General features: G+C 32.7%; 1 protein-coding gene across 7 annotated transcripts in view; it reads left to right on the forward strand.

Moving 5' to 3' along the window:
- The window catches only part of LOC123524642 (prostaglandin E2 receptor EP4 subtype-like), a 114,505-nt gene that overhangs the window by 36,449 nt on the left and 60,208 nt on the right, over window positions 1-17,848 (forward strand). Inside the window, exon 1 of one of the 7 annotated variants that reach the window (XM_045302974.2) lies at window positions 2,195-2,341. The exons of 5 other annotated variants lie outside the window; for them this stretch is intronic. The gene's annotated coding sequence lies outside the window, so the exon portion shown is untranslated. Of the gene's footprint in view, window positions 1-2,194; window positions 2,342-16,524; window positions 16,713-17,848 lie in introns of those variants that run through there. One more of the 7 variants, XM_045302979.2, reaches the window with a different exon arrangement.

The raw sequence follows: 17,848 nt of genomic DNA on the forward strand, positions 1-17,848 counted from the left end.
CAGTTGTTACTCAACAGTTCTAAAGCAATATATTTTATGGGGATCTTCTCTAGCTCTTCATACGTATGACACTATGTCTAAGCGAATAATCTTAAACGCCAGCCTTTAAATTGTATTGAACAAAAACATTTTGAACTGATTTTAGTCATGAAATACGATGTGAACCACATAAAGACACCAGCATGTATGGAAATAAATGTGGTTCGCTTAAAATATTATTTCATTAAAACGAATGTAAATGTTACATTATATAAATGTTTCTAATGTTTCTTGTTCAAAATATAGTGTAATAAAAACAGTAATATTTATTGTGGTGCATTTCTAACTTTACTGGCTTTATAAAATTAATAAACTATTTAATGTAAATGCATATCGTGAAAGACCGTGCAAAAAGTACAAAAGTTGCAAATACATATATTAACATATTTTACAGGTATCAAATATTGTCATACAACAGCATACCTTTACTATCATATCACAATAAATTGATTAGTCAATAGCTAAAGTGCAGTATATTGAAAGTAAACCATGACACTTATATAGAACTTTTTTTTCTGACGTGCCATGGCGAAAAAGATTTACCTAAGGCATGCAATTATTTCAAAATGCACGCGTTGCAATTACGCTGTTGTTATTCAGCAATTGTAAAGTAATATATTTTGATATTGTAACTCGAGGCTTCTTCTCTGGTATTCTATATATATGACACTATGCTGTTATTAATCAAGCTGTCATTTTCAAATGACCTTGACTTATGCCATGAAATATAATGCAGAAATTTTATTTCACTCATGATTTAAATTAAACGGAAACGAGAATAAATGTCGGGATTATATAATAGGGAAAATTGACTCGAGCACAGTGGTACACTCTTTCTTTAAAACCACAGTATATTGACCAGAGTGTTTTCTAATTAAAGTCTACTTCCCTATGAAGGATGTTATTGAAATATTTTTGATAAATAAAATATCATAAATCGGCCGTAAACTGATATTACTGTCATAAATCAACCAAAAGGCTGGATTGCAATCAGAATGTCCACTCTGTATGATTAGGGATATTAATTTGGTAAACAGCCCCACAAGGGCTCTGTATGCCTGCCAAACCACTGTAAATAAACATATCATAACCTCCTTGACTAACCTCTCAATATACTGATAGAGTTTATTATGAAGTGGTCAGTGCAAACATAGTTTTGACTTCTTGTACATTTGGTTATGACCTGTATTTGAATTTTATATGGCTTTCAAATGTGTGCCAAATATCCCAGGCCTTTATACTCTTTATTTGCAAAAGCATTTGCATGCTATTTACAGGTTATTTCTGTAAATAATTATAAATATTAACAATATTTAATATTTACTATACTAGTACCTCAATAAATTTCAAGACCACCAAGTTTCTATTTATGAAACTGGATAGTCATTGAGCATTACAAATCTAGTCTAAACACTTTGAAATCTAACCTAATAATGTATTGTTTAGACATATATCTTGTATTTCTTCATTCTTTTCTTAGGTGATTCAAATTTTATTAGCTACGACGCATTTTGATAACTGGTAGTTATTACGACATTCAGTCTATGCCTCTTACACCGACTGATATTTGTAAATGGAAGGACCATATTTCCAAGTACACCTGTTAGAACCAGAACTGTTCATTGTTGCGAAATTATGAAAGTGTTTCCTATCAAATAAAAACAGCTAAAGAACTCATGTCTTTCAAAAGATTCTAACGGCTATAAAAGAGGAGCAATATTTATTAAGAGATGTTTATACTTGTTCCAGAAAAAAAGGCTTCTCTAAATTATTATTTTTTCTCTAAATATTTGTATTTTTATAGAGTACGAGGTATATGTTGATATATTTTTGAACATTGTATTACTATATGAACACCGGTATATAAATGCCAAGAATAGAAATATTTTCTTCATCTAATGCAATGAAATCACAAGAATATCGAACACTGCATATTAGAATGACCAAATCAGGTTTTTCAAGAGTAACTTGATCATTCACATAAACAATTTGACATGTAAGAGAAGTGATTTACAAACTTATACTAAAGTCTTTATATAAATAAGATATAAATCAAACCATGGTTTGTTGTTTAATATTTGATCAGTAGGGTAATATAACTGTTACAAAGTATATTTAAAACAGCGGATTTATATACTTATAAGGAGGATGGATCAACTAACAGGAAAGCCAGTTTTCATATAATTCACAGATATTACATAATATTATATTTTTATAATTGCTTGTGCTGTTTAAACAGATAAAGGTTTTCGTATTCGATATTGTACATGGAAGTATGGAATATATGGCAGTATTACTTACGGTAAGGGCCATTGTCTACATGATGGCAGTTTTATATTTTTCTCAAAAATATTTTATATTACATTTCCTTTCTCTTAATAAATGTGTTTTATATCTAATCAAAGATTATGAAAATGTTTAAGCACTCATATATCACAATGTAATATATTGTGTGTGTGCGTGTGTGTGTGTTTGGGTTTAACGTCTTTATAAACGACGGTGTCTACTTATAGCAGTGAGCCTAATGCCCAACTTTATTGCGGGCTCACTGGAATATCACGCCGTAGACACGTGACATGATATCCCACGCAGTCACATACTGAGTTGGCTTTGGCCTGTATTTGACTTTTATATGGCTTTCAAAGGTGTGCCAAATATCCCTTTATACTCGTTATTTACCAAAGCATTTGCATGCTATTTACAGGTTAATTCTGTAAATAATTATAAATATTAACAATATTCAATATTTACTAGTACCTCAATAAATTTCAAGACCACCAAGTTTCTATTTATGAAATTGGATAGTCAATGAGCACTACAAATCTAGTCTAAACACTTTGAAATTTATCCTGATGCTGTATTCTCCCAGAAAATTACTTCAAGCCGGCGAAGAACATTTTGATATCAAATTCTTTCATTTGAAACATTTACATGATACAAAAAATCCAAAGTTTAAAAAAAGTTAAAAATCGACATTTTTGTCTAAAAATATAATTGACGATAGCTTTCACAATTTATTCAATAATTTAAAAGTGATATAGTATGGACAGCAAGACTGTATTTAAGATAACTTTCCAGGATAAGAGATTTGCTTGTGACATTTTTGCACAAATGGGAACAAATTAAAAAAGAACCACTTTCATGGAAGACTTTACGTTACTATTCCAAAGAAAAACTGCGAAAACAAATTCAAAATATTTAGCAATGTGTACATTTCATTTGAATACTTTTAGCTGGTACAAGTTGCCGATACAATGCACCAGACAAATTGAATGGCTTGTACCCAAGTTTTGTTTACTAATTGACCAAGTACACAGATTTCAGTGCATATCAGTTTTGTACGGTAAAATATATATATTTTTTTAATTTCCCACATTGCGTTATTCTTATGTTAAGTAATTCTTCATTCTACCGTATAATATTCCCGTAACAGCTGCTTCGGTTTGCTTATAGTTGTAACAATCAATTGTTTTGCTAAAATGTTGTTACTTGTGTCTTTTCTCATGTTTTGCTATACTCAGAAATAATACTTGTATGTTAATGCATTTTCAAAAAGATCAAGTTAACACTTAAGTTTAGAATGTCATTAACTTGTTAAAACAAAATATATAATGAAGAATAACTCAATGTTTAAGCACTGTTTTACTGTTTCTTTCTAACATGTTTCGGTTTGAAGCCTTCTTCACAGAAAACATACTAGGCGTAATTTGAATTATGCCAGCATTGACGGCGACGTCAAATGACGCTATAACGTTTGGAGTACTTTTAGCTTGTCATTAGAATCCAAGATGGATTCAAATTACCAACAAAAACTGCAAAGCAAAACAAAGCAAAAACTAATGACTAACAAATTCCAAAGTTTGCAAAATACCCAGATCATGTCATGAAAACTCATTTAATCTCAATGTAAGTAAACCATGTAATATCGACATCATAAATAGCAATAGAGAGGAGTAACTGACATGCCCGCAGTGATAAAACAGACCACAAAGTAAATATATTTGAATATATAATATGTTGGCAGTGAAAGAGATAGAACAATGTAATGAAAATTTACAGTTTGTCGCAAAAATTGGGCTTACGTCGACACATTGAGTGTTTGTTTCTAATAGCCAACATGCTGTGCTTTTCATTATAGAAACAAAATATTGCAAATTCTGAATTAAAATATAGTTGTGTAGGAGTTTTGACAGTTATTTATATCGCGAGCGTTATACTTAAACAGAATATGTCAAAACCAAAATGCAATGTAGCACCACCGAGAAGACATGATTGTGATTTTTGTAGAAAAACTTTGATGATGACCAAATTGCCAAAGGAAACGTTTGCTTTTGCTTTATGATTTTTTTTTAGGGATATTACTAACATAGAATATATGTGTCATTTTGTCTTTCTATCTCAAAAAGACAAACTGATTAGACAAAGATTCCATACGACATTTACACCTACGGGGGTAACATTTAAAACAACATTTTACTAAACATACTAAAATGAATTATTCTTCGTTATTAAGTGTCACATACTGCGATCAAGATGTGTATTTTACGTAAAATTGTGAAGAAGTTTTCATTGCTGTCAAATATACATATTAAACATTTTAGTTAGCTATTGTTGTTAATGCTAACTGATAACCGAGGACACAAATTGATCGTACAGAATAAAAAAAATATAATATAAACGATGACTAGCAATCGTGAATATATCATGAGTGGCGTTTCGATAGTTATGATACTAGCCTCATAATTTTGTAATATCTGATCGAAATCGTGTGCAACGTATATCGATAGAAAAGTATGATTTGTACGCGTATACAAAAGTATAATATATCTATACTGTATAAAGGCTTCAAACTGCAAGTGTCGAAAATGGGTTCGATAATCTTGCAAGGCTTTTATAATGTATTATAACATACAGTATGTGTTAAAGATGAATATCAGCACATATCAGGTCAGATTAGACATAATATAACTTTGATCTCTAGAGTAACTTGTTTTCGAATGCTCAACGTGTGTTTTGTAAACTTTAAGCTTTGAAACACCTGTATTATTTCTTCTACCACACTTTCATTCACCTGAATTATATGAATGAATAATTAATGTTGTAAGTTCCTGAAACATTTGGGTTTATGTTGACGATTATTTGCACTGATTTATCTATATAACGCAATTAAGTGTTTTAAGATGACGTCATTAAATTTATACAATATTTTACAATATCAATATTCTGATCACTATTGCGGATAAACTAAAATCTAATTGCAATGCATGAACATGTTCAGAACATCTAATTGCAATGCATGAACATGTTCAGAACAATTTGATAAAATATGAAACTTCAGTACCGGTTTTTGTTAAGCCACATACGTGATTTTCATAATTCTACAATGGCAAGAAAAGGCCAGTGAATTCGACTGTGAATGTACGCTTATACTTCACAGAAGATGCATTCCAGCTTTAAATTTTAAAACAAACCTTTCTGTTCATACAGTCTGACTATGATTCCGATCCGTTATAAATCGTTAAGAGACTAATATCATAATTTTTAGAACATCGCCAAATCGGTTCTTTTGTAGCTAAAATGTTATAAGAGAAGACCTAACATCCCTGCACAAAGCTCGTTTTTATAAGATATTCTGAAATATGTGAATTATTAGCTTAATATTTAACTTTTCGACCTGATTTAAATGTTTGTTTACTTTACTAACAATCATCTAAATATAAAAAAGAAGTCAAATTATTGTAGTGTGGTAACCACAGATATTAATATCGAATGCTTACATTTTTGCTGAAAGTCGGAATGCTATTGTTGACGTTTACAAATCATTAGAATTTTTGTGGAACATTTGATTTGTCCATATTACAGCGGTATTTTATATAGAAGTAAAATGTTCTGTGATTAGGTAAATGCTCTCCTAAACAATATACATGTATATATATTTGTATATTTGGCTAACAGAATTATATTCATATAACATAGGATTAATTTCCAATCAATTTCGGCAATTACTTTTCCTTGGTGTCTGCGCAAGTAATTGTAACAATCATTGCAGCAGATAAAGACATTGTAAACATAGCATTTTCCTTGATGATAAAACAGGCAGAAAACATTTACGCTATGTAAACTGTAGCCTGGCTCTCTCGTTGAACTGTTATTGCAAACATTTTACCTTGTAATTTTTTTAATTTCAAATTTAAAGCGCAAAAATGTCGAAATGAGCAAAATAAAGAATTATTTTAATGTCATAACAATTGGTACTAAATATTTAGCGTTAACCTAAAATACCAATTATTTTACCCGTACTCGCATCAGTCTGACCTTTGAACCTCGTTCAGATATTTTTTTAACAAAATAACAATTCTGAAGTTTTTATGTGTTTTGATATTTAATTGCGTTGATTTTCGTAAACATCGGTTTTAGAATTAATAACTGAATCATTTCTAGGCCAAAATTGCAAGCAACACAACTTCTTCACCATTGACATTTAATGTATTAAGGGGAATTTTTAATTTTTGAGCATGGCGTTTCTTGACCATCATATCTTTTCATATAAACTACTTTGTAAAACAAAAGTTAAGCTTACAGCATGCAAATGTAAATAAAGAAAGTGAATTTATTAGTCCCCTACTGGTTGAAAACCAGTTTCGGGGACTATAGGAATGCACTTTTCCGTCATTCCGTACGTCCGTCCGTCTGTCCGTCCGTCCGCAATATCGTGTCCGGTCCATAACTCTGTCATCCATGAAGGGATTTTAATATTACTTGGCACAAATGTTCCCCGTGATGAGACGACGTGTCATGCGCAAAACCCGGACCCCTAGCTCAAAGGTCAAGGTCACAATTGGAGGTCAAAGGTCAACAGGGCTTTTTTCCTGTCCGGTCCACAACTCTCCCATCCTTGGAGGGATTTTAGTTTTACTTGGCACAAATGTTCCCCATGATGAGATGATGTGTCATGCGCAAATCCCGGACCCCTAGCTCAAAGGTCAAGGTCACAATTGGAGGTCAAAGGTCAACAGGGCTTTTTTCCTGTCCGGTCCATAACTCTCCCATCCATGAAGAGATTTTAATAGTACTTGGCACAAATGTTCCCCATCAGGAGACGACGTGTCATGCGCAAAACCTGGACCCCTAGCTTAAAGGTCAAGGTCACAATTGGAGGTCAAAGGTCAACAAGGCTTTTTTCCTGTCCGGTCCATAACACTCCCATCTATGAAGGGATTTTAATATTATTTGGCACAAATGTACCTCATAATAAGACGATGTGTCATGCACAACTTTCAGACCCCTAGCTCAAAGGTCAAGGTCACACTTAGCAGTCAAATGTTAACATAGCATGAACAGGGTCTGTTTCGTGTCCGGTCCATAACTCTGACATTCATTAAGGGATTTTAATATCACTTAGCACAAGTGTTCCCCATGATGAGACGATGTGTCATGCGCAAATCCCGGACCCCTAGCTCAAAGGTCAAGGTCACAATTGGGAGTCAAAGGTCAACAGAGTTTTTTTCCTGTCCCGTCCATAACTCTGCCATCCATGAAGGGGTTTTAATATTACTTGGCACAAATGTTCCCCATGATGAGACAACATGTTGTGCGCAAAGCCCAGACCCTTAGCTCAAAGGGCAAGGTCACAATTGGAGGTCAAATGTCAATAAGGTTTTTTCCCTGTCCGATCCAGAACTCTGTCATCCATCAAGGGATTACAATATTACTTGGCATAAATGTTTCCCATGATGAGACGACGTGTCATGCGCAACACCCAGTACCCTAGCTTAAAGATCAAGGTCACACTTTGAGATCAAAGGTCAAGAGGATTTTTTTCCTGTCCGGTCTGTAACTTTGTCATGCAAAGCAGGATTTAGATATCAGTTGGCACAAATATTCCCCTGGATGAGACAACATGTCATGCCCAAGAACCATGTCCCTAGGTCTAAGGTCAAGGTCATATTAAGAGGTCAAAGATCAAATTCAAGAATGACTTTGTACGGAACATTTCTTCTTCATGCATGGAGGGATTTGATGTAACTTGGACCAAATGTTCACAACCATGAGGCACCCTTGTTTTTAGAATTACGTCCCTTTGTTGTTACTATAAATAGATTTTATTGTAACTTTTTTATTACTGGCGGTAGAGAAAAATCGAGACCACTTTTCTGTGGTACAGCATGCATGTTACATCCAATTTTTAGGTGTATTTTGACCTATCTCTACCTGGTAAAGAGTTTCTTGTGGACTTATATTATATAGATTTTTTTTTCTAAAGATTAATTTCCCTTTGTTGTTACTATAAATAACTTACATGATAACATTTTTATAATCTGCCAAAAAAATTCAATATTAAAAGAACTGTGGGTTTTTATATATGCACATTTTAATCCAAGTGTGTTGTTATAACATATTGTATATGTAGTACAATATTGTTTATACATCATTGACAGATATCAGTTCATTATGTTATACTGCAGTAGAGAAAATTAGGTGCCTTCCGGTAGGGGACTTTGTATTGCATGGCAATACTTCATTCACTTGTTTAACTTTTTCTTTACATTAGTTTTTATAGGATGTTTTGCCAAGATAAAGTGCATATTATTTTTTTTTAAATATTATTCATTGATGGTTTTGGATGTTCACAATGGGTCATATGTAAATCAATTAAATCAACAGTACATTTCTTACTACAATTTGAGTTTTTTTTTATCTTTATCAAGTTGAGCATTTCCTTTCTCTACTAATAAAGAGTTGAAATAATATCTATTCCGTATACAGAAACCATGTACTTTTTGCAGATACATTTTATCATACCCCACCCACTTTTTCAAATTCCAAAATCCGCGCACCTTAAGTCTCTAAAATAGCGCATTTTCATCTGATAACTGAACCTATGTGCGAAGCAAAGGGCCATAAAATGTCAAGACAGTAACAAGCTACTTCCATTGCTATATTCGAGTAATTTGACAGAGCAAACACAGTGCCGGGAGCCAGTCTATATATGCCAGTGAAGTGCAGGTGTGCTGGAAAGGAGAACTCTGCATAAACAATTAACCATTTTTATTCTATCTGGATAATAATAAGTATAGTTTTTCCTTATTGTTCTGGAACATGCCATCCGGACGGGCGATTATATAACAGTTACAAAGCAAAAAAAGGCATTAACACAGCAACTATATTTGTTTCTTACGAAATACTTGTGCGACGTGCAATAAATATGAAACATAACATTAATGACAAAGCACACACATTTCAGTTTATTTATACATTACTTGAACGTACTAGATTTAATTTAGTACTCATCCATTTGTCACATTTATATAAAAATGCAACTTGATGCCAGTTTGATATATAGAATGCTGTTCAAGACGTTTGCGGGTGATATAAAGGCAATAATGCAACCACTCAGTCTTAAACCCTAGACTTGTCTATTGATTGTCTTGAGATAACGAGAAATATTGCAGTTATATGTCATTGTTATTCATAAACAGGTTTTCGTTCTGCAGGATTAATATAGACCAGTCCAGTGTGTTTGATATGGGCATTCGTCTACCAACACTTTGATTGGCCGGTTCACTATATTATGTTAATTCACAGTGATTTGAAGTTTGTTTTATTAGTTATTGTACAGAGAAAACACATAACAAATTACATATCTGGTCTTCATTTCAGTTGAAATGTGATATTAAAATGGTCGTACAGTGTTCTGTCATTCCCAATCTGTATAAGGTCTGTAAATAATTTAGCTTTTACGGATACACAAAATTAATTGAAAGAATTCGATGCTTTCCTAGATATATACTCATATTCAAAGTTAAATATAATATTAAGGGCAGATGTATTAGAATATGAGTATATATCTAGGCAAGCGTTCCTAGATATATACTCATATTCTAATACATCTGCCCTTAATTGTTCCTTCTCTTGAGAAGGAACACTTTGATTCGGTAAGTCACACTTGATTGAGCAACTGACCTCGAAAGATGTTGTCATTACAAGCTGGCCAATCAAACTCCGTGACCTTAGAAATAACCTCTGACGTTAAAATTATTCTTTCCTAAATGAGGCGATTCTCTGACTGCACGCGTTCCGCGGATTACATATTAACTAAACCCGAGGATGGTTGATTGATTCTTTTATTTCCTCCATTCTTGAAGAACATAACATATGTACAAACAGATATATATCAGCAAATTTACATGTAAACAACTGAATATTATTGTTACCTTCGAACGCATGGTTAATATGTGAAAACAAACCCCATTGCGACCCTCTAATTATGCGCAACAAATTCACGCATCGAATCGCACACTACATGTGGAAATGGATTGACCGGGTCAATGTCTTATTGCCGTATTTACTCAACTGAAAGTGGTAACGGATTTACTTTGTTGTTGGATTTAACAATTTATGTTAAATAACTAGCGTAAATACTTACTTGACATTTTTGGTTGTATAAAACAACATAGTTCAAAATTTTAGGGGTTGTCTTTTTTTTTTTGGGTACAAAATGTAACGCCCCCAGGGGCTTTATTTAACATGGGTACTCGACGAAAGTTCCCACTTGGAATGGACGGAACAACTTATTTCCAGCTGAGCCCACGGCAGGAGTCATATTTATCTCCCCAGCATCCAGTCTGTAAAGTAAATCACCCAGCACTGAACACTAGTCGGGATATCAGCCGCAACCGGGAATCGATCCGGGTCCGGGAATCGAACCCGGATCGCTGTCATTGCAGTCCAAACTGCTAACGACTGCGCCACTGACTCCCTGATTGAAAGCAGGGGGATACGGAATATCAATAAGGTAGAATGGTCTTGTCCTTGTGTCCGACAATACAATACGACATAATTGTTAAGCTACAGCTACGACACAATATGTAGGATTCATTTATCCTTTACCCTGCTAAATTTCTAAAATGGACTGGTCCATCATTCAATTTGGGCAATACCATTTATTATTCGAAGGGATATTCACTGAAAACTTACTGACTGAATAGCGAACACTGCAGACCATGATCAGCCTGCACGGATGTGCCTGCACTGGTCGCAAAAGCAGAATCACTTGCCGCCAGCAAGCTAATGACGGTACGAATTTTTCAGATAAATTTTGAAAGAGTTGAAAAGTTATGGTTTTAACTCACATTGTTTTTCATAAATCTTGCATGTTTCTGTTACGTAATTCTTCCTTTTACAAAATCATTCCGACAACTGCTGCAATTTTCTTTAGATAATGTAATAACAATTGTTTTGTAAAGTGTTCTTATTTCATGTCTTTATTTATTTGCAGTCATAACTTGAATGATTGCCACTCTCTTGACATTTCGATTTTATTTTATGAAAAGTATAACGCAAGAATGTCATAAATTAAGTGTTTTGCAAATGCAGGTTATCTCTAATCATGCGATATGAAGAAACCACAAAGTGCTCTGCTTTCGGGACAGTCATATAAGCATTATAACGTTGAGTAATTGAAAAAAAAAACACACACACGAATATGTTAGCAGCGTGTGGACAATGAATAAACTGTTAATTAAAATATGAACGTGAAAATATGGCTCAATTCAATCATTATAGGCCTCTGTAAATAGCGGATCAAAGCAATTATAAGACATATAAAGGTTCTGTTTTGTAATTTACAAAGTTTATGTCAACATGATAAATGTGAAAGTATAGTATATTATCATAGGACGATGATATTGTACTTAAATATGATAGAGCCAGTAGAGTTATTTCATATATACTACAGCCAGTAGATATTGTTGTGTCAGACAGACACATTTGCCAAATACATTGAGCAGCACTATAGTTGAAAAAAAAAAAACATATCGTAGCTTTGATGTGTGATTTTCTCGTCAGATGGGCTGGCAAATATTGAGATGATTTTTTCATTTTAACTCTCAGAAAGCCAGTTTTATTTTAACGACGAATTTTAGCCCAGACAGACTGCAAAGACTGGGTGTAATTCTCTGTAAAATATAATGTACCGTTTACAGTTTTAAGCCATAATAATTATTATATTTCTTAAACATATCACTAAAATTTCGGAACAGTTTTACATAACTATAAATTATAAAGCAGTAAACATTTAGAACTTATGAAAGAGACTATTCGTATGTTGTGTAATTCTATAAAATAGCATACTAATAGCATACTAATGGTAAGCTAAGAAAATCATAAAGCAAAATATAATAAAATATGAGTCTACGTTTTCATTAGATCATTTCAGGCGATATTTTCTTGGAAACATATTGTTCTTTCAAAATAAACCGACACTTGACTGAGGCATAGTAGAGGCATTGCCAAAGAATAAAAAGCTACTGGAGATCAACCATTTGAGTGTGCATTTGTAAATCTTAAATTAATATCTCTTTTTGTTCGAGTTATTTTCATGAAAAGGATTATTGTATTAACATCGCACATATACATAAAGGTAAATCTTATAACGACTACATTTGACTTCCCGTTATTGCAAGAACTTAATTTCTAAGAAGCAACTGAAATGTCTCTAATTGTTGTAACAATGTTCAAATGGTTTTAATGTTTCAAAAATGAACCTTTTAACATTTTATTTTAGATATGAAACATTTGAGGACGAACAGCTGCCAGAATGGGGAAAGTATTTTAATTCGTGTTTCTTACGAACAGTACTTAAAAGAAAAGTGTATGATACACATTTCGTAGATTCCGAACCAATAAAAAACATTTTCTTCCTTTTATCATACGGATAACAACAATTCCACATACATGCAATAAATAACGTAACATTTTAGCAATAACAGTTTTATTTCGCGAGTTAAGTGTAATTTTCGATGCAGAGTTGTGTATGTGTGTGTTTTTTTTTTTTTTTTTTTTTTTTTGCTGTTTTTTTTTTTTTTTTTTTTTTCAAACGTATTTTACGTCATTTTACTTGAAGTAGGTTCCTGTTGATATATTCGCCATCTTTTATTTAATGAATTATTCATGTACGAGTGAAAGTGATTTGCAAACAATAAAGCGAAATACCAAAGTCTCTATATGAATAGGGTATGTATCTAATGAAAAACGTCGTGACCCCCTTCGATCTGTTATTTGTTTGATTTGCAGATGAATACAAATGTTATGGATTATTTTATAATATCTCGTCACGTCAACTGTAGACGGGAACAAATGTAATATTAAGATATATAAATTAATTTCATGCTAGAAGATCCTTGGATGTGGAAACTGTATGTACATAATAGAATAATATAATGTTTTTCATTAGGCCATATGAAATCATGGATTATATCGGAAACTTCACACAAATGGTAAGGCTTCCAGTTTATAATATGGTAGAGTTATAATGTTTTTATATATCTGAAAGACAATAATGTTGTGGCAATAAACTAAATATGAATTTTCAAATCGGAGTCGTATAACAATCGTCTTGTATGAGCTTTTAAACTTTTAATAAATGAATATAACTTTGATTAACTTTGATTTATATATTTATTTGAGCTCATTTTGCTCACGTTAATTAAAGATGTAAAAGGAATTATCTGCATTAAAAAGTAAATAGATTTTTTTCTGAAATTATTATCCAACAGAACTCTTGAGACTGTAGATGAAAATGTTGTTATGTATCTTTATCTCTTAAACACTTACAACGATTGGAACACAACGCACGCTTTCCACGCTTTTCCATCCAGAAAATTTTTCCGGTATGACGTCGTGACATATGCACAAAAGCTTGGTTAATCTAGGGTTTAGTGTGTTAAGTGAATTAAAGTAATGAAATGTGTCTCGGAGACATAATCAGTTAATTTTTCGTTATAAATTTACTTAACTCACTATACAGTTCGGGAAATTGATTTAGTTTCAGTCAGAAACAATAAGCATTTATTTACGCCATAAACACCCTGAAAAAAGTGCAGTATGAAAATACATTGTTCTTGTTGCATGGTGGAACACATCAATTTGCTGCTGCCCCGGCTGGGTAATAAAACTTCTTGATAGAACCAAGCTGTAATAGGGCAATACACGAGACGCTCATATTTATTTATTTTCTTTCCAAACATCGATAATCGTTCTGTTTATTGTGTTGCTTGTTTCTCGAAGATTATAGTTAAGCTAAATCGTAGCTAAGTTCATATTTGAAATTGATAAGAATGCGTATTTCATACTCACCGAATAATTATTCGTGGTCGTATAATAATAATATAGTGGTAGTTTGATTTAATTAAGTAAAGGTAAGAAGTCAATGTAATATTGCCTTCAAAATGGACAGCAGTCTGATGTTTGTACTAGCGAATGCTTTGGTTTATCTTGTGTGTGCAGACGTTGCAGAACTGCCAATTGTTTAGGTTGATTCTTTTGTATGTGAAAACTTTCACATAGAGGACTTTATGATAATAGACTGCCGTTTCTGTTTGATATGGAGTATTGACACACTAGCCCCCCCCTGCAAAGCCTCTATATGCCCGCCAAATCACTGTAACAAACATATCATAACCCGGTGGACCGACCACACAAAATGTTGAAAAAGTTTTATAATGAACTAGAACATGCTAACATGGTATTTACATCTTGTTTGTCTTCTTTCAAGCTGCAATATGCTATTAGAATTTTGTCCATGGTATTGCAATGATCGCAATTTCTTTCATTTCAATTTGTACTGGAAACTTTAAAAGCCATTGAGGTTTAATTTTTCAAATGACAATTTTGCTTTTTTATGGTTGTGCAAGGCATCAAATGCAAAAAAACATAAATTGTTTTATTATAGTCTTCTGATAACTCTATCCACAAAACCATTTATTACATGTCATAATATTGTGTCACATCAATCGTATGTTCTTAATCACTTCTGATTGTTTATACATTTTCATACCGCAATATTTTTGAAGTACTTATCAAAGCTTATCAGCCCGATGGCAAATAAATATAAACGCCTTCACATTTCATTTTACTCTGCGCTTTTATGATAAATCACTCTGATAGCGCTTTCTGGTTTATCCTAAAAGGCGATTTATTACATTATTAAATGTTGGATAACTTAGACTAGATTTGATTAGCTTGTGTCGACATAGATGCATGCCTCTCTATGTGATTCAATATTTCTTCTAATACAACCGATAACATATCATTAATGCATTTATATATTTTAATAACGTTCTGATATCTACAGCGTTATAGATATATGCTGAAAGGAAAAACTGGTACAAGTTGCCGATATGCATATAATACGTTTTTGTTTATTAGCTTGTATACCAATGCTTTTTTTTTACTCATTAACCATGTACACACTTTTTTATGCAGTCAATTCTGTACTGTTAGAATATTATATTGTAAAGGTAGTGGACCCGTGATCTCGTATTCTAGGTAACAATTCGATACTTTTCGGACGTAAAAGTGGCTCAACGTGCACATGGCTTTCATTAAAAACTTGGATGATAACGAAATCGTGTACTGAGAATACGCATTTTTCCATTTCTCATTTACGGATCCATTACCTTAATTCTCCATTGTTGTATAATTAATATTTTTTCTTCCACAATCATGTATTTTTTTATTCTACCGTAGAGTATTCTTACAACAGCTGCTGCAATTTGTTATTGTTATAAGAATATTATTGTCTGCGTTTTTCTCGTTTTTTGCTTTTGTTTAGCATCTAAAATAACGTCAGAATGCCATAAATTAAACGGTTATTCCAGTGTGTGCAAAGGCAGGTGTACTTAAATCGTTTGGTAAAAGCAAATATGTAAGTTTTCATTTAATTTCAGTGTCAGTTACACAGGTAACATTGAAAGGTCAAGTCATTTGACAGGTCAAGTCATATGATAAGCCCTATTTGGCTAAATTGACCTGATTGTCCTATTAGTACGGTAAATAACAATAAAGTGTCCACCGTAGTACAATATGCCTTTGGTACCAAGTTTGAGCATAAGTGACAGAGTAACATTGATTTACGTATGACTACTTTGCCGAGTTCGTCATATTTATTTAGGGCGTTTGTCAATAGCCAAATTCAGATTGTATATGCTATGATAAATTGAGACCTATTTTAAATTTATATTTATCTAGATATTGTCCTTAGATCTATATCGTGAATGAACCGTGTGTAAAATATGTCTAAACCGGGTTACAACGAATCCCCTACCCATCAACATCTCTTGGAAGATGTTGCCTTGGAGATGACTAATTACAGTTGATTAGAACATATTTGATTTTATTTGTTGATTTTTTTAACATTTGAGCTACTGGAATTTTTCTCTTTTGATATTGATTTAACAAAGATTCGACATGGTATCTACAATTATAAAACAATAATTGATAATAAGCTGTCCTTGAATACCCTTGGCATGATATTATATATCTATACAACAGAATGCAAAAAAGTGAAGCAGTTTTGCATTGGTATCGGAAGCATAAAATATTCAGGGATGCTTTTGTTAAACAATGCCAAATCAATGTACTTGCTGTAAGTGAAATCTGAGCACACCAACTGTTCATACAGAATAGTCATGTCTATGTTTCCATTAGATAATTGATGTTTATGGAATGTTGATTTAGAAAACATAATTGTGAAAGCATAATTATACAGTGATACTTAAACATTGTCAAAAGTCTAACAAAAGACTGGATGTAAAATATTTTTTTTGTGAATAGTTTATTATATTATTCTGAGAAATGTGAAGGAATTATTTTACAGTCTCGCATATCCGAAGGTAAGGCAAAACGCTGTTTTTTTTAAATCAAAATTTGTATTATCATAATTCTGTTTATTTCAAAATCATATTTTACGCGAATTTCTTCGCTTCAAAGCAATTATATAATATTTCTAAAAATCAGTTTTTCCAAGACTTTATTTTGATCCTTTTTTTTTTAATCAGAAGTGCACATTTAATATACTAAGGCATTCGTAGACATGTAGCTAACTAATTGGCCTAGCAGAAATAAGGTAAATCTTCCCAAACAATATGTAACTAAGAATAAAATTGTCCTGTTAAAGCGGCGACTTATATTTGAATGGGGTATTTGATGTATTGAACAGGCTCAATCTAACCGAGCCTGCAGCATTTTCATTTTTGTCGTGTTGAGCGACCTGTTGAGTTTTCACTTTTTCTATTTTATTACATGAGTTTGAAAAAGTACACTATTACTTGATGTCTGAAAATAATGCTAATTTGTACTTGGACTCTCTCAAACTGAAAAAGATTTTAATGTGCATTACAGATTTATTATTTCTGACGTATTACTTAATTCAAGAGAAAAGGGTAAAAATGTTTTGTCCGCACAATAACTGCTTGCAAAATTCTTTCTAATATTTGTCAGAAATATTTGCCATATTTGCCACGGTGAGATGGAGTGTTGCGCGTAAAATCCATTCCTATCTCAAAGGTCAAAATAACGGTTGATGTCAGAGCTTGTCCGGGTAGTGTGCTTGAAATGCCTGAATCAACACCTCTTTTGTAGCTCACCTGAGCAATGCTGATCACTTGATGTCCGGCGTCCGTCGTCTGTCGTCTGTCAACATTTAGATTGTGTATGCGGTAGAGGCTGTATTTTTCAACTAATCTTCATGAAATTTGGTCAGAATGATTAACTTGATGAAATCTAGGCCGAGTTTGAAAATGGGTTATCTGGGGTCAAAAACTAGGTCACTAGGTTTAATAAAAGATTATCATTGTGTATGCGATAGAGGCTGTATATTTCAATTAATCTTCACGAATTTTGGTCAGAATGATTGCCTTGATCAAATCTAGGCCAAGTTTGAAAAAGGATCATCTGGGGTTAAAAGCTAGGTCACTAGGTCAAATAAAAGAAAAACCTTCTGTATGCGATAGAGGCTGTATTTTTCAAT

The sequence above is a fragment of the Mercenaria mercenaria genome, chromosome 3 (assembly GCF_021730395.1).
Source record: "Mercenaria mercenaria strain notata chromosome 3, MADL_Memer_1, whole genome shotgun sequence".
In the NCBI taxonomy this organism is placed as follows: domain Eukaryota; kingdom Metazoa; phylum Mollusca; class Bivalvia; order Venerida; family Veneridae; genus Mercenaria; species Mercenaria mercenaria.